Raw genomic sequence first — 18912 nt, 5'->3', positions numbered from 1 at the left:
CTGGCTCTTGCTTTCTGGAATCACCTCCCAAATAAAGCCCTTGTATTCAAATCCTGGTCTTTGACCTGCTTCTGAGCAACCTGCAAGGAGATCAAACTAGTCAATCCTAAAGGAAATCAATCCTAAATATTCATTGGAAGGAATGATGCTGAAGCTGAAGCGCCAATACCTTGGCCACCTGATACAAAGTGCTGGCTCATTAGAAAAGACCCTGATGCTGGGAAAGATTGAAGGCAGGAGGAGAAGGGGGTGGCAGAGGATGAGATGGTTGTATGGCGTCACTGACTCAATGGGCATGAGTTTGAGCAAGCTCTAGAAGATAGTGGACAGGGAAGCCTGGCGTGCTGCGGTCCATGGGATTGCAAAGAGTTGGACATAACTGACTGAACAACAACAACTCAAATCCTGGTCTTTGACCTGTTTCTGGGGAACCTGCCTTAGGATGCTCTGTATTTCAAAATTGTCAGTTGGAGTTGGGGTGACCACTCCTAATCATAGAATAAGCTGGGAAATATTCATTGGCGTCAATGACTTCCTTACAACATCCCCCATCTGCAGTGGTCTTCTTTTCTCCTAGCTGATAGTCATGCTATCCTTTTCCATCTGAAGATCATCCTTCTCAAAGCTAAAAGAAGCATGATAAATGTCCATCAACTTCTTTTTTAATACTTTCCTGTAGCCATCCTACAGCTAACCTCTCAAGAGAAGATTTATTACTGTTCATTTTCTGTGCTTCCCAGGTGGCACAAGTGGTACAGAACCCATCTGCTAGTGCAGAAGACACAAGAGATGGGGTTTGATCCCTTGATCAGGAAGATCCCCTGGAGTAGGAGATGGCAATGCACTGTAGTATTCTTGCCTGGAAAAATCTCATGGAGGGAGGAACCTGGCAGGCTACAGTCCGTGGAGTTGCAAAGAGTTGGACATGACTGAGCATGCACAACTTATATTCTTTGTGCTTAAGTATGAAAAAAACTTTCCATGTATCATCTTTAGTGTTTTTCTTCATTTCCAATTCAGTTAATTCTGAAAGCAGCCTATTTTTTTGACACTGTTCCAAATCTGTGGTTTCTTATTCTAATTGTTTTTGGTAACACATCTTTCTTGCTATCTTTACTTTTTTAACATGCTATTGAAAAATGAGTTCATTAGAGAGTTCCTTATGGTTTAAAAGAGGAGAAAAGGTCTAGAGAGTATTTACTGAGAATTGTTGATCCATATACCCTGATGCCAGTTTGTTGCTTTAGGAGTAAAGAACTAAAGGTTGCTCCGAAAGTATGTTGCTACTCCCTCCTCTCCCCTCCATCAGCCCCACCTAATGGTCTGAGTTTTATGGTCTAACCCCATTTGGCCAGTGAAACGTAGAGGGTCCCATAAATCCTATGAGAAGAATGTGAAAGAACATTATTATCAAGATTTTGATACACAAGCAAATTTCAGCACCCTATAGAGCATTCACTTATCTACTGAAGTTTACCAGCTAAGTCTGCTTATCCTCTGTTGCAGGCTTTTCTGTGGTGTAGGGGACTGGCCTTTGGAAGCAAAATTTTCCATTAAAAATCTCAAGCCTGCTACTGGTTACTGAGAAAACGACTCAGTGACTGGCATCTTGCCACACTTTGTAATCCTCTGGAAATTGCATTTCAAGAACACGATCTCCTTTTCGTGACAGGCAATTAAATAACACATGACTAACTGAATTTAAATTGCATAGGTGTTTTGATTTTTTAAAAATACTAGGAACACTTTAAATTTAGAAATATTTTTTATGTTTATGATATATTTTTGTTAGTCCACCAAAGACTAAAATTCTTGTCTAGGTCTGTTTATGAATCAGGACTTGGGTAATAGTACTGGATGTGTAGGATCAGGTCTCTCTTTCTGCTGAGGCAGGCTGTGAGTGGCAGTATGGTAACTATGGTATTATTATCAGAAAGAGGCAACTGTTCTTATTTGAAATCATTAAGAAATCTGTGGCCCAAGAATTCAGGTTCAATTCTTATACCTGGAGAAAACATACAGTTTTCCTTTAGAGTTCTTTAATGGAATTTGAGCTTAGTGGAACTGGAGTTGTATTGGCATAAACAGGACCTTTGTGGTCTCAATCACACCCCTCCCCCACCTGCTTTACCCCCATTGCATACTGAATCTGTCACATTTTATGAGATTTTACTCTTCCCGATTGGCATTTCAGGAAATTAGAGTTGGCGTTTTCATCTAATAAAGCTTTGCAGCCTCATCCTCTCTGAGTAACACTTGCTTTCCACTTGGCTTTTGGGAAGAGCTCAAAGAGTTGTGGGCTTAGCAAATGGTAGAGTCATCAAGGCTTTTCCAGACATACTTGAGCTCTCTAACACCCTGAGAATGGTACTTTAACAGAGAAACGTATTTATTTATTGCCACTGGGTTCTGTATAATAACTATAAGAAGCTTAAGGAGTCTCTGGCTTTGGTCTAAGCTGTTTCCAGTATCAATGGATTTATGAATTTTGTCTTCAAGATTTCTCCAGACCTGACTATGAGAGAAGTCTTTCATTCACAATCTTTGTTCTCTGGTTCAGTAGTTTGATGGGTTATCTCAATGTACATGGTCAACTACCATATACTTGATACACTGCAGAACTGTTCTGTGAGTTCCAGAGTAATTGATCTTTGAATCTTTACTTCACTAATACATGTGAAAGATTCAAGAGTTTAATTATATCCAAATACATTTTGAAATTTTTGATTTATGTTTAGATTGCACCAATAGAAGGTCAGAAAATGTGATTAGGAAAAGTGCTAATCTTTGGAAGACAATAGAGTTTGATGGCAATGGCATTACAGATTAAGTTAAAATCCAAAGGCAAGTGTTTTGCATTTTGTAACTCAACAAATTACATAAGATTTGTGTGCTTGGGACACAGACATGATGTCTAGTTGCATGGGGAGACAGATAAGTAAACAGCAAAACACATTATTGTGATGAGCTCTGTAATAAAGATCAAGTCCATGAACATGTAAAACAAAGACATCTAACCTAGTTGTTGATTTAAACAATAAACCTTTTATTGAGTGTCTATTATGTGCCAAGCACTGAAGTACTTTGTACGTATTATATTTAATCTTCACTACAGGTCTAGGTACTCATTTATTTCATGGCAAATAAGCCTAGTTGGGGGCATTGATATTGCCATCAAATTTGAGTACCACTTTTATTGGCATCCTTGCCAATTATCATGAGATATCATAGCAAAGACTTTCTAACATACAAGTTAGCTGGAATTACAGTTATGCTTGATATAAGTCATTTCTCCTGATCCAAACAAAGAAGGACAGATTACAAAAGGAGATCTGAGTTAGTTACTTAGTGGCAAGCTGTGATTCCAAAACCACAAAAGTAGGCGAAGGAAATATGCTTTAGCATGGCCTCAGGTCATATGGTATGAACATTGCAGGGATTTCTGTTTTGTTTTGCAGTGTAAATTCCATGCTGTAATCAGAAATACATGGCACACATTGAACAAAGAAAATGCGTACTCAACAAAGTGTAGAGACAAAGCCTAGAAACATGTAGTCACTTACTAGGCAGAACAGGGCTACATGTGTCCCCGTTATAGAAGGCATTCTAGGTGTGTGTGTGTGTGCAACCACATTCACGCATGAGTGTAGTTTTATTGTCACTGTAGTATCAAAAATGCTAGACAATACTATGCAAATTATAGTCTTTCAATGCCAGAATGCATTGTCTTAATTTTTTTGTTGTAGTCACTGAAAGTGAACAAAACTAAAACCCTAATATAATCCTTTCCTTTCCAAGCTGTAATGTTGACAGCCATCCAAAGGCCAAGGATTCTGAAGTGTTTTATTTCTTTCCAAATCTGCAGTGGCCACCTACCTTTTCTGAGATTCCATTCCTCCCAACAACCAGAAGTTGTTTTGGGGCCAATATATTCCATTCATTACTGACATCCATCAAAATGTGCCTTTACTTCACAATACAAGTAGAAATGTATTTACAACCTAATAATCAGGTTGACAGTTTGTTAGGCAGAAGTATAATTCCTGAAGAAAGAGAAAGCAACACTGAATTCTTCCTTTTCTCAGATAAATACCACTACATAAAATTCTGAACAGATCCAGTAGTGGATAACAGTCTAGGATTGATAGAAATGAAGCTTCCCACATTTACTGCTCTTATCTTTTTCATATTTTCCCATTTCTGATATTTCTGGCTCCTTTTCCTTACCTCCCAGCTAGAATTGCTGATGTCCATTTTATAGAATCATAGAAAGAATAGTTAAAAATAAACTTAGAGCAGATGGTCTTCCTTTGATCCTCTACCCAGTCCACACATTCACTGTCTCCTCTGTCATTCCTGCAGGTGATCATGAAGCCTGCGGCTGAATGATCCAGGTGAGGAGGAAACTTAAAACTAGTTTTCAGTTTGAACAACTTTGCTTGTAGGGGCTTCCTGTTGCTCAACCAAATTTGCCTCCTCCTTAAAATATATTTGTTAATAGTATGTTATGCCATGCTATGGTAAGTTATTTCAGTCATGTCCAACTCTTTGTGACCCTATGGACTGTAGCCTGCCAGACTCCTCTGTCCATGGGATTCTCTTACCATGGGTAAGAATACTGGAATGGGTTGCCGTGCCCTCTTTCAGGGGATCTTCCTGACCCCAAATCGAACCACACCCAGACACAGGGGTCGAACCTGTGTCTCTTACATCTCCTGCATTGGCAGGTGGGTTCTTTACCACTAGTGCCACCTGGGAAACCCTTAATAGTAAGTTACCTCCCTGGATTTAATTCCACTTATACACGATAGCTGCTTCTCCAAATATTTAAAGCCACTTCTGGATGAAATGGTTGGATGGCATCACTGATTCAATGAACGTGAATTTGGGCAAACTCTGGGATATAGTGAGGGACAGGAAGGCCTGGCATGCTGCAGTTCATGAGGTTGCAAAGAGTCGGACACCACACAGTGACTGAACAACAGCTCTTGTCCTCTCTGGCTTTTGTTTACTTACTTGATCCCCCTCCTCCTCACCCCCTGAACTAAACTCTCCATTTCCCTGAAGTCTCTCATATGGTGGGTGAATGCATACTCTACTTCCTTTGTGCCCAGAGTTTTGGAGAGTGCTCAGCTGCCTCACTGGGCTGTCAGATCTCTGGTTTTGCTCCTCAGTGCAGGACTCTGCCCCTCCCCACACCTTGCTCTGCAGCCACAACCTTTGTCTCAAGTTGACTTTACTCAGTTTGGGGGTGTGTGTGTGCACCTGTGTATGTGTGCTCAGTCATATGCAGCTCTCTGTGGCTCCATGGCCTATAACCCGCCGGCTCCTCTGTCCATGGAATTTTCCAAGCAAGAATACTGAAGTGGGTTGCCATTTCCTATTCCAGGGATCTTCCCAACCCAGGAATTGAACCCACATATTCTGTATTGATAGGCAGATTCTTTACCACCAGCACCACTTGGGAAGCCCTGTATTCCAGTAGTCCTCCTACTTTCCAGCTTCTCTTCCCAGAAACTTGAGGTGAGCTACTTTGAGTCTCTTTGCGGATGATTTGTCATTGTTGTTCAGTCAATAAATTGTGTGTAACTCTTTGCGACTCCACGAACTGCAGCATGCCAGGCTTCCCTGTCCTTCATTATCTCCCTGAGTCTGCTCAAACTCATGTCCATTGAGTCAGTGATGCCATCCAACCATCTCATCCTCTGCCACCCGCCTTCTCCTCCTGCCTTCTATCTCTCCCAGCATCAGGGTCTTTTCTAATGAGTCAACTCTTAGCATCAGGTGACCAAAGTACTAGAACATCAGCTTCAGCATCAGTACTTCCAATGAATATTTGGGATTGACTTCCTTTAGGATTGACTGGTTTCATCTCTTTGTTGTCCAAGGGACTCTCAGAAGTCTTCTCCAGCACCACAATTCGAAAGCATCAATTATTCGGCAATCAGCCTTCTTTATGGTCTGACTCTCACAGCTGTACATGATTACTGGAAAAACCGTAGCTTTGACTGTACAAACCTTTGTCAGCAAAGTGATGTTTCTGCTTTTTAATAAGCTGCCTAGGTTTGTCATAGCTTTCCTTCCAAGGAGAAAGCATCTTTGATTTCATGGCTGCAGTCACCATCCTCAGTGGTTTTGGAGCCCAAAGAAAATGCAATCTATCACTGCTTCCACTGTTTCCCTATCTATTTGCCATGAAGTGATGGGACTGAATGCTGTGATCCTAGTTTTTTAAATGTTAAGTTTTAAGTAAGCTTTTTCACTTTCCTCTTTCACCCTCATCAAGAGGCTCTTTATTTCTTCTTTGCTTTTTGCCATTAGAGTGGTATCATCTTCATTTCTGAGGTTATGGATATTTCTCCAGGGAATCTTGATTCCAGCTTGTGAGTTGTCCAGCCTGGCATTTTGCATGATGTACTCTGCATAGAAGTTAAATAAGCAGGATGACAATATACAGTCTTGACATACTCCTTTCCCAATTTTGACCCAGTCCATTGTTCCATGCTGGAATCAAGATTGCCAGGAGAAATATCAATAACCTCAGCTATGCAGATAACACCACCCTTATGGCAGAAAGTGAAGAGGAACTAAAGAGACTCTTGATGAAAGTGAAACAGGAGAGTGAAAAAACTGGCTTAAAACTCAACATTCAAAAAACGAAGATCATTGCATCCAGTCCCATCACTTCATGGCAAATAGATGGGGAAACAATGAAAACAGTGAGAAACTTTATTTTCTTGGGTCCAAAATCATTGCAGATGGTGACTACAGCCATGAAATTAAAAGATGCTTGCTCCTTGATAGAAAAACTATGACAAATCTAGACAGTATATTAAAAAGCAGAGACATCACTTTGCCAACTAGTCAAAGGTCCATCTAGTCAAAGCTATGGTTTTTCCAGTGGTCATGTATGGATGTGAGAGTTAGACCATAAAGAAAGTTGAGCACCGAAGAATTGATGGTTTTGAACTGTGGTGTTGGAGAAGACTCTTGAGAGTCCCTTGGACTGCAAAGAGATGAAACCACTCAATCCTAAAGGAAATCGACCCTGACTATTCATTGAAAGGACTGATGCTGAAGCTGAAGCTCCAATACTTTGGCCACCTGATTCGAAAAGCTGACACACTGGAAAAGACTTTGATGCTGGGAAAGATTGAAGGCAGGAGGAGAAGGGGGCGACAGAGGATGAGATGGTTGGATGGCATCACTGGCTCAATGGACATGAGTTTGAGCAAGCTCTGGAAAATGGTGAAGGACAGGGAAGCCTGGCGTGCTGCACTCCATAGGGTCACAAAGACTCGGACATGACTGACTGAGTGACTAAACAACAACAAGTATGTTATGCCTGGTGTCTATGAGAGGAGGAAATTTAGACAATGACAGACACAGAGGGATAACCATGTTAAGACACAGGGATGGGAAGCCTATCTACAAGCCAAGGATAGAGGCTCTCAGATGAAACCAACACTTCTGACACCTTAATCTTGGACTTTTAGCCTTCAAAACAGTGAGGAGATAAATTTCTATTGTTTAAGCCATCCAACCTAAGATATTTATTATGGCAGCCCTGGCAGACTAATTTACTTCCCATCCTTGGAGCGTTTATAAAATAATGGCTTCTTAAACTTCTTAACTGTGATTCAGTAGGATTGGGTGAGGGGAAGTTAATGCATATTTTCTGCCTTTCATCTTAACTGGAAGCCAGAGTTACTTTTGAGCTGCTGTATCTGTGGATGGTTGAGTAGGGAAGTTTTGGTAGGAGGCCTAAGGTTTGGTTCATTTTCGTGGATAACTAGCTATAACTCTCATTTCTTAAAATTGTTACTGTGTGCCAAGTCTTTACATATAAATATCATCTCATTTAGTCACTCAAACATCCTAGAGGGAGGAGACTGTTATTATCCCATATATTATTGCACATTAGAAAACTGAACCACAGAGGAGGATGGCCAGGAACACTGATGGGTGAGAAATTGCATCCCAGGTTCATCTTCTTGATTAGATACCTGTAAAATTCTAAATTTCAAATTGGTTTCATGTTTAACAAAGGGTCATTTAACAGGAGAAATTATTGAGCTGATATTTGAGGCAATCTGTCATTGATATAATCTCCACTGCTAAATTAATTGCTAATCTCCTATTTTCTTTAACATTTGGCTAGCATCACTCAGAACACAAATTAGACAGATTTTCATCAAGTTGCTTTTGAGTGACAGTATGTGTACAAATGAAAGGAAGTAGACAGTTCTCCCTTATCTTTCATTCACTCCAATGAAGTTCCATCTATGTGCAAACCATTGGTCTAAAATGACTATGATATATCTCCTACCTTCCAGGGAGATGGGACCGGCAGAGATGACCCTGGGAAGAGAGATATCCACGTTTTTTTTTTTTTCCCCCCCAGTCTGTTCCATGGTCCTTTTTTTTTTAAATTTTTTTTAATGCTTTTATTTTTTATTTTTAATTTTATTTTTAAACTTTGCATAATTGTATCCATGGTCCTAAAGATAGAAAAATAACTTAAAACTTTTCTTTAGTTGTTCCTTGACCTTCAGCCCCCTTCACTTGTCTCCATTCCTTTAAAATATTTCAACCCTCTGGACACATTCTAGACACATTTTCAGTAACAACTCCACTTTTAAAGTTTTAAAAGCCAATCAGATATCTTGTAGCTCTTTTATTCCACTGAATCTTCTTCTTGACTCACAGTATCTTCTGGCCTTGTGACATACTGCCATTCTGTCTCAGTCTAGCAGTTTTCTCGTGAGTATCCTTCATTTCCAACCCCCACTTGGATTCACTTGTGTGCTTTCCATAATTTTCTTATATATTGCCTCAATTCTTTCCTATCCTAATGCTTCCATCCTAAACATCTATAATGCTTGAAACTTTTATGATTCTCCTTTTGCATTTCTATATCCATTAATTTATTCTACACCCATTTAATTTATTGAGCACCAGTAATTGGATATATGGAGAAGGCAATGGCACCCCACTCCAGTACTCTTGCCTGGAAAGTCCCATGGGTGGAGGAACCTGGTGGGCTGCAGTCCATGAGGTCACTAAGAGTTGGACACAACTGAGCGACTTCACTTTCACTTTTCACTTTCATGCATTGGAGAAGGAAATGGCAACCCACTCCAGTGTTCTTGCCTGGAGAATCCCTGGGATGGGGGAGCCTGGTGGGCTACTGTCTATGGGGTCGCACAGAGTTGGACATGACTGAAGTGACTTAGCAGCAGCAGCAGCAGCAATTGGATATAGTGGTGAACAAGATCAACACAGATGCTCCTCTCAAGGAGCTTACATTTCTGCAATGGGAGATAGTCAATGCATAGATCAACTTAGCCTAATGAGAGGAAAGCACACACCTGGACAAGTGGAGGGGCCAATGCACATCTAGGTTTCCAGCTTCAGTGAGGCACCCAGAAATGCTCAACTGCTTACACTGTCTTTGGTTGGCACTGTCTCCCGTTCTTCGTGGCAACTACTTGGGCCCCTCGTCTTGCCCCAACATATTCACTATCATCAGATCATCTCTCCTGAGAGATGTATCGTCAGGTGTACTTCCCTCATACACCATGGTTTTCAGTCATGAACTCCATCAATTTCACAGCTCTTCTCCCTCCAGAGACAACTTTTATATCCACATTTGTACCTCTCTCCTTCTCTCCAATCTGGGACCATGAGATTTCCTTCTTCTTGGTCAAGGACAACTTTTTCACCTAGGTTCTTAATCTTGTTTAGTCTGATCTCAGGGCCTTTGTTTATAATTTTTCTCTTATATACATTATCTGCAACCCTTCCCCATTAGTTTCTTCCTGCCCCAGCCTAGAAATATACTCAGTTTCTCATGTTCATCATTTAATAGTAATGGCTGTTATGTATAGAGCATATGCCCCATGCCATGTACTGTCTATGCCTCATCCTATTTAGTCCTCACTACAACTCTCCAAGCTAGTTATTGCTATCTCTATTTAACAGAATTGGAAACAGGCACAGAGAAATCTAGTTGCTGCCTGATCTCTTTCTTTTACATGCAAGCTTCTTAAAAGAGTATCTCCATCCCTACTTTCTTTAGTCAGGCATTTGCCCCCACTATTCTACGGTGCTTAAGTTCACATCAACCTTTGAATTCCTAAATCCAGGAGACATACATGAATACTTGGTCTTCTGTCTTGGGCAACATGAAAAATATTGCATGAACATACATGAGCAACAACACGTGGTATTATTATCCACTGGGAATTTTTAACTCCTTTAGCTTTCATAATATCGCTGTTTACTGGATCTTCTTATTTCATAACTGTGCCTTCTCAGCCTTTTCTTTAGACTTCTTTCTCTCATCCTCCCTCATGTGTCAACATTCTCTGGGATTCTTTTCTCAGTGTTCTCTGTCTTCATCTCTCTCCCTTTCTCTATGTTCAGGGTTCTCCCTGTATGTTCCTTAGTTTCATTTTCACTCCTAAAACTATACCTTTAGCTCTGGTGCTGTTTATAACAAAGACTTTAAAATATCTTCTGAAATGACCACCATAGAGGTCTGTGTTGACCTCAGTAAGTGCTATTTTTATGGCTTTTCTAACTTAAAAAAAAAAAAATTGAAGTATACTTGATTTACAGTGTTTCAGATATACAGCAAAGTGATTCAGTTATATATATCATGGGCTATACATATTTTTTCTGATTCTTTTCCATTACTATAGGTTATTAAAAGATACTAAATATAGTTCCCTCTGCTATATAGTAAGTCCTTGCTGTTTATCTATTTTGGTAAGTACTATTTTGGTACAGTGAAGGAACAAAAACCAGACAGGACAGGCTGAAGAGTGGAAAGTAAGTGAAGAAATGGAAAAAGCAATGATAAACAACTCTTGACAAACAAGGCTAGGAAGGGAGGCTGTCTTTGAGGTAGGGCACTTCAAGAAACCTTTTTAAGTTGAGAAAAGCATGAGATTTTTAAAATGCTATTGGTATTTGAACACCTATCCTGCTCAAACTCTTCCAGAAAATTGAAGAGGAAGGTAAACTTTCAAACTCATTCTATGAGGCCACCATCACCCTAATACCAAAACCTGACAAAGATGCCACACAAAAAAAGAAAACTACAGGCCAATATCACTGATGAACATAGATGCAAAAATCCTTAACAAAATTCTAGCAGTCAGAATCCAACAACAGATTAAAAAGATCATACATCATGACCAAGTGGGCTTTATCCCAGGAATGCAAAGATTCTTTAATGTCCACAAATCAATCAATGTAATACACCACATTAACAAATTAAAAAATAAAAGCCCTATGATTATCTCAATAGATGCAGAGAAAGCCTTTGACAAAATTCAACATCCACTTATGATAAAAAACCCTCCAGAAAGCAGACAGAGAAGGAACATACCTCAACATAATAAAAGCTATATATGACTAACCCACAGCAAACATTATCCTCAGTGGTGAAAAATTGAAAGCATTTCCCATAAAATCAGGAACAAGACAAGGATGCCCACTCTCACTACTACTATTCAACATAGTTTTGGAAGTTTTGGCTACAGCAATCAGAGCAGAAAAAGAAATAAAAGGAATCCAAAGTGAAAAAGAAGAAATAAAACTCTCACTGTTTGCAGATGACATGATCCTCTACATAGAAAACTCTAAAGACTCCACCAGAAAATTACTAGAGCTAATCAATGAATATAGTAAAGTTGCAGGATATAAAATTAACACACAGAAATCCCTTGCATTCCTATACACTAATAATGAGAAAAGAGAAAGAGAAATTAAGGAAACAATTCCATTCACCATTGCAATGAAAAGAATAAAATACTTAGGAATGTATCTACCTAAAGAAACAGAAGACCTATATATAGAAAACTATAAAACACTGGTGAAAGAAATCAAAGAGGACACTAATAGATGGAGGAATATACTGTGTTCATGGATCGGAAGAATCAATATAGTGAAAATGAGTATACTACCCAAAGCAATCTATAGATTCAATGCAATCCCTATCAAGCTGCCAACAGTATTTTTCACAGAGCTAGAACAAATAATTTCACAATTTGTATGGAAATACAAAAAACCTTGAATATCCAAAACAATCTTGAGAAAGAAGAATGGAACTGGAGGAATCAACCTGCCTGACTTCAGGCTCTACTACAAAGCCACAGTCATCAAAACAGTATGGTACTGGCACAAAGACAGAAATATAGATCCATGGAACAAAATAGAAAGCCCAGAGATAAATCCACGCACTTATGGACACCTTATCTTTGACTAAGGAGGCAAGAATATACAATGGAGAAAAGAAAATCTCTTTAACAAGTGGTGCTAGGAAAACTGGTCAACCACTTATAAAAGAATGAAGCTAGAACACTTTCTAACACAATACACAAAAATAAACTCAAAATGGATTAAAGATCTAAATGTAAGACCAGAAACTATAAAACTCCTAGAGGAGAACATAGGCAAAACACTCCAACATAAATTATAGCAGGAGCCTCTATGACCCACCTCCCAGAATATTGGAAATAAAAGCAAAAATAAACAAATGGGACCTAATTAAACTTAGAAGCTTCTGCACAACAAAGGAAACTATAAGCAAGGTGAAAAGGCAGCCTTCAGAATGGGAGAAAATAATAGCAAATGAAGCAACTGACAAACGACTAATCTCAAAAATATACAAGCAACTCCTGCAGCTCGATTCAAAAAAAAAATAAACGACCCAATCAAAAAATGGGCCAAAGAACTAAACAGACATTTCTCCAAAGAAGACATACAGATGGCTAACAAATACATGAAAAGATGCTCAACATCACTCATTATCAGAGAAATGCAAATCAAAACCACAATGAGGTACCATTTCACGCCAGTCAGAATGGCTGCAATCCAAAAGTCTACAAGCAATAAATGCTGGAGAGGGTGTGGAGAAAAGGGAACCCTCTTACACTGTTGGTGGGAATGCAAACTAGTACAGCCACTATGGAGAACAGTGTGGACATTCCTTAAAAAACTGGAAATAGAACTGCCATACAACCCAGCAATCCCACTGCTGGGCATACACACCGAGGAAACCAGAATTGAAAGAGACACGTGTACTCCAATGTTCATTGCAGCACTGTTTGTAATAGGCAGGACATGGAAGCAACCTAGATGTCCATCAGCAGATGAATGGATAAGAAAGCTGTGGTACATATACACAATGGACTATTACTCAGCCATTAAAAAGAATACATTTGAATCAGTTCTAATGAGGTGGATGAAACTGGAGCCGATTATACAGAGTGAAGTAAGCCAGAAAGAAAAACACCAATACAGTATACTAACGCATATATATGGAATTTAGAAAGATGGTAATGATAATAGAACAGTCTTTTGGACTCTGTGGGAGAGGGCGAGGGTGGGATGATTTGGGAGAATGGCATTGAAACGTATAATATGATATGTGAAACGAATTGCCAATCCAGGTTCGATGCATGATACAGGATGCTTGGGACTGGTGCATTGGGATGACCCAGAGGGATGGTATGGGGAGGGAGGTGGGAGGGGGATTCAGGATGGGGAACACGTGTACACCTGTGGCAGATTCATGTTGATTTATGGCAAAACCAATACAATATTGTAAAGTAATTAACCTCCAATTAAAATAAATAAATTTATATTTTTAAAAACGCTATTGGTATTTGGAAGGATGTATTAGAGCAGGCAAGCTGAAAATGCAGAACTGAGAAGAGAATAGATGGCTACAAGGAGAAGGGTTGTTCTCAGAAGGAGAGATGTCTCCTTCATCAGAAGGAAGGAAGATGATGGAGATATAAGTACATTTATTGAGGATGAGGGAATTCCTTTCTTTGAGGCAAGGTTACATGGTCGGAGTGGTGGATATTGCTATAGTTGTCTTTGCAAAATGCAGTTTGCCACAGGGTGAGACATGGCACTGGGGAACAAAAAATATACCACCTACTTAGCTATTTGAGAAGATAAAGAGGCTTATCTGAGGGAACAGTGTGGAAGTGGGTATTCTTGAGCAGAGCCAGCTTTCAGTCAATGCACAGAAGTAGAGGAAATGCTTGTAGGGGAGGCTAAGGTGCTTGAAAGCAGTCTGATGATAGAGTGGGGACTTGGGAAGCTCAAGGGAGGAAGGGATTAAGGTATCAATTTGAGGATAAGAAAGGATAGAGCACTGGGGTGAAGGTAGTGGCTGGAGAATAAATCAAAGGAGCAAGAAGCTTAGACTTTTGGAGTTGACTGATAAGAACAGGGATGAGAAACCTGAATGGATTTAGTCCTGACAGTCTCTATTGGGAGGTGGGCACTCGACCCAAAGGGTGGGTGCCTTAGCTCCATGAGTTGTGGCAGTTTTAACCAAGTCTCAGAGATTTCAGGGTAGAAGGCTTGGAGGATATAAGGGCCTCTGGGTCTGGGGGTCTTAGAGCATCAGCCTGGTCTTGCCGTGCATTCCCCAGTAGAGGGGAGCCTTTGAGGCCAGAACTCTGCCTTACTCACTTTGATATCCTGGCCTCTAGCACAGTGTTACATGTAATCGGACACATAAGATGGTTGAGTAATTTGAAGAATTAATGATTGAGCATGGATTCAAGTCCCAGTCTACTGAAGCCAAAAATTCCAAATTCTGTATGCCACCTTTCAATTCTCTGTTCCCAGGGCCTGTAACTGGAGCACTGAAGGGATATTTCCTCTTAGGTTATGTGTGAACTGCACAAAGTGTTGATAAAAAGCTGCCAGTTTCCCAGGGAGTTTGATCAACATAAACATTCACATCAGATATTTCAGGCCAAATTACTTGACTAAATATAATTACTTGAAATCTACTCCACTCCATGCTGCCTAAGGCGTATGGCTTCCCTTCAAAATGTAAAAAAAACACAAACCTTTCGGATGAATGCTACGCTACGGGATTTGTGACAATGTGCTTGATTAACAGCTGCTACCAATTAAACAGATATCTGTGAAAAAGATAACTCTCTGAGAGCCAACCCGTGCATATAAGATATGCCTAACAATTTAAGGCCATGGGAGCAGATGGGCATAGTCTAAAAATGTGTCTATGAGGAAAAAAGAATGTTGCTTTGGTATCAATTGCTACTCCCATCCATTGCCTACAGTACAAATAAAAGCCTTTCATGAATATATTCAACTCTTTGTACATCTGTCAAAAGTGAGCTGTCACAAAATAATATTTTCCTATTAATTCAAACTTTAGGCAAGCCCTGCTATCAGGAAACACAAATGTATTGAATTGGAGACTATACAAGCCCCAAATGAGAGAGGAATTATTTGCGCTGCCAAAAAGGTTACAGATGTACAAAAGATTTACACAGGGTTCCTTCCTTCAGTAGTGAGTTTTCCTTGGATATTTAAAATAAAGCTTGATTTATAAAATTTAAAAAATTATATCCATAAATTTTTTTCAGGGAGCACATTACTGTGATGTGAAATATACATGCACATCACAGTGAGAGGCATATTACTTAGCAGCAGCCTCACACTAGTTAAATTTGTTGGATTCACTTAGATTTTCTTCATATATCTTTCAGGATCTGAAATGTTTTTGTTCATTTCAAACTTTCCAATTTCAAGACTGGTAACTCTTAAATTATCTCCACTCACTGTGATGGCATGTGATCGTTTAACATGTAGTTCCATGATGGAGTTGTGATTTATTCCTATAGATAAAATACCAGTCTGGGGAGCATAAAACTAGCACTGCTCACATCTCAGTAACTGCTCAGTTATTTTGGCAACACACTCGACTTCTCTGAACTCAGTCTTCTCTTTTAGAGAAAGGGTAATAATTATTTGCCAGGGACTTGCCTCATAGGGGTGTTAAGCATTCATGAGACTAAGGTGCTCATGAACTATTACAGATAGTGTTCGGAAGTTTTGTAGTTTTAGATTTCTGGAGGAAAAACTGGAACCAGGCAGTTGGGGGGAAGGGTTTCGCGGTCCTGGAAGGTATTGAGACAAAATGGCCCTTTAAGTTGTATATCTAAGGGTTGGAAAAATTGTCTTAACAATCTTAACAAGAGAACAATGTTGTTTTAATAATATTTGGAAAAAATCCTGCCAAGTAGTATGATCATACTGGTGTTTCATTTCTGATGTCCAACAACATTCTTGCTAGAGGATAATATCATATGACCTTTGGACTAGAAGGGTAAGGTGACATAAGATTTTGATAAATATTATGATTTCTGAGCCTGCCTCAAAATTCTCCAGTGTTTCAGTTCCCCTGGCTACCCTTGCAGATTTCAAATCCACCTTTAAAAAGCTGCTGTATCTGACTTTAAGTCCACAATGTGTCCTTGTATGTAGCTGAATTGCCCTCTGTAAGATGGAAGACCAGTAGCTTAACCACAGCTCCTTTTAATACTTCCTTTAACAAGGCTTAGTAGCCAAGAACCTGCATTTTACTTTTAGTGTTAAAAGTCTCAGAAAACTTTAGAAAAGCCAGGAATCAAAATGTTGAACATCAAGCTCATCAAAGAGTGATAAATCATAATGCTATTCTAAGACCAGCTTTCCCTCAAGAAGCATTTTGTTCTTTGCTTATGTCAATGCGTAGGGATTTCTGAACTTTACTGGGGGATAGTCTAACATGCTCCCTCTGAGGGATGGAATTGAAGTAATAGTATAAGGGGGACACTGTGTTCCTTTTCTTGGTACGATGGAGTGGGAGGGTCAAAAGAATATCTCGCCAGTCAGCCAGGGATTGATCCCTTGTGACTTATTTGCTTTCTGGTCTTTGCTCCTGTCAGAATCCAGGCATCTGCTGGTGACTGGGAGGCATGAAAGAAATGGACTAAGTCTTCCCTCAGCTGAGAAAACACAATACAGGTCCCCAAAGAATGTTCACACAGTTCTTCACCTGAGGTTCAAGTGGCATTATCCTACCAGAGCCTAGGGTTCCTTTCCTCACTGACTTGCCCCCACATACTGCCCACAGGTCTGGGGCCTCTGCTCATGGACACTCCAGATGCCTCAGTAGCAGACAGCATCCCCCTTTGACCTTTACCCTCATTCTTTTTCTGCCTCTGCAGCTTGCTCCTTTGGCCTTGTGGCCAGTTCTCTTCCTTTAAAACATCTTTATCCTCTTCTGTTACAGCCTCTGGCATAAATGGTCCTTCTCTCTCTCAGCTTTGACAGGACCAAGTGCAAGCCCAGGTACTACGGATGTGGTGGAAGAGGAAAAAGCTGTAAAGGAAAATCAGACTGCTTGTCCATAAAAGTTCTTTTCTAGTGTATATTCTGTGCTTCATTATACTAAAAGCGTGTCTGGCTCCTGCTCAGACTAGAGTTCCATACACAGCTTTCCCTCTATTACTTTATTATTGGGTTGCCCAAGCTCCAGGCAAAGAAGGAATAGGGGAGAAAATTGTATCAGCCACAAAGTGATAACATATATTTGTTTAGCACTGTACAAATTACCCAGTTCTTCCTTAAATATAATAGATACCTATTAAGTATTTGTACTGAATTTAATACTGCTTTTATCTTAAATTTCTAGCTAAAAGGCCAGACTGCTTATGAATCTTCTTTTCATAAACTAGACTGTTCTTTCACCAGAATGACATAGCTGTAACAGGAGCTCAGAACTTCTAACTCTGTTCAGTGTTCTTCTAATTTTTGTGATTAATCACATTCCCAGATATTTATTAGTGGTGGATTTCTCTTGTTTTGAGAGACTGCCATGAAAGTTTTCAGTACTAGAAATCAGGCTTGCTTTTTTCTCCCTTCAACCCCTCCTGCTTCTTCAACTTTCTTCTCTAGATTTCAAGTTGGTGTATTAGTCATTTGTGTTGGTGAGCCATCATTTCACTGTATTCAAACCATCTTGATTTTCAGGTCTTCATTTTTCTTTCCCCAGTCTATTGTCGGGCCTCCAAACTGGTGCTCACTGGTTCCTTAAGCAAAATAAATTCGATTTTAAAAGCCTGTGACACTGACTTCTTCAGTGGTCCCCTTTCATCTGTAGCAGTGTCCCTGACCTCTGGAGTGACATTTTTGTGGGAATAGAGAGGTCATGCTTAGGTTGTCTATGAGATTCATTGAATTTTGAACTTTAATGTCAATGAAAAAAATCTCTAAAAAAATAATATAAGTATATTCTGGATCATTCAAATGACTATTTTATCACTGTCATAAAATTTCCATCTGTGTTGCAGATATCTTTATGATCTTTTTGACACCAAGGTGTGTAACTTTAAGTGTCATGAGTTAATGAAAAATGAACAGAAGTGGACTTAATCTGTAAAGATGAGTTTGATTCACATGAAGGCCAAATGCAGTGACAGCAAATTGAAGACAGGTTTTCTGTACAGTGGCTCCAATAGAGCAAAGTGTAGGGAGAATGCAGTGTCATATTGTAGACTAATTAATTAACAAATGTGAGCAACAGCCACCACCAAGCCAAACCAAAAGAGCTTTAGCTCTTTGTAACATTTTCTCATAGTGAGCAGTATTATAAGGTCGGTAAAAGGTTTAACACAATAAATATTAATTTAAACTTTGTTAGTTTGTACTTTTCCTGTGGAATTAATTGTCATGGCTTTCAGTTCAGTTCAGTTCAGTTCAGTCGCTCAGTCGTGTCCGACTCTTTGCGACCCCATGAATTGCAGCACACCAGGCCTCCCTGTCCATCACCAACTCCCGGAGTTCACTCAAACTCATGTCCATCGAGTCAGTGATGCCATCCAGCCATCTCATCCTCTGTTGTCCCCTTCTCCTCCTGCCCCCAATCCCTCCCAGCATCAGAGTCTTTTCCAATGAGTCAGCTCTTCACATGAGGTGGCCAAAGTACTGGAGTTTCAGCTTTAGCATCAGTCCTTCCAAAGAACACCCAGCACTGATCTCCTTCAGAATGGACTGGTTGGATCTCCTTGTAGTCCAAGGGAC

The sequence above is a fragment of the Bison bison genome, unplaced genomic scaffold, assembly GCF_000754665.1.
Source record: "Bison bison bison isolate TAMUID 2011002044 unplaced genomic scaffold, Bison_UMD1.0 scf7180017864254, whole genome shotgun sequence".
Lineage (NCBI taxonomy): Eukaryota > Metazoa > Chordata > Mammalia > Artiodactyla > Bovidae > Bison > Bison bison.
This window is presented reverse-complemented; position numbering follows the sequence as displayed.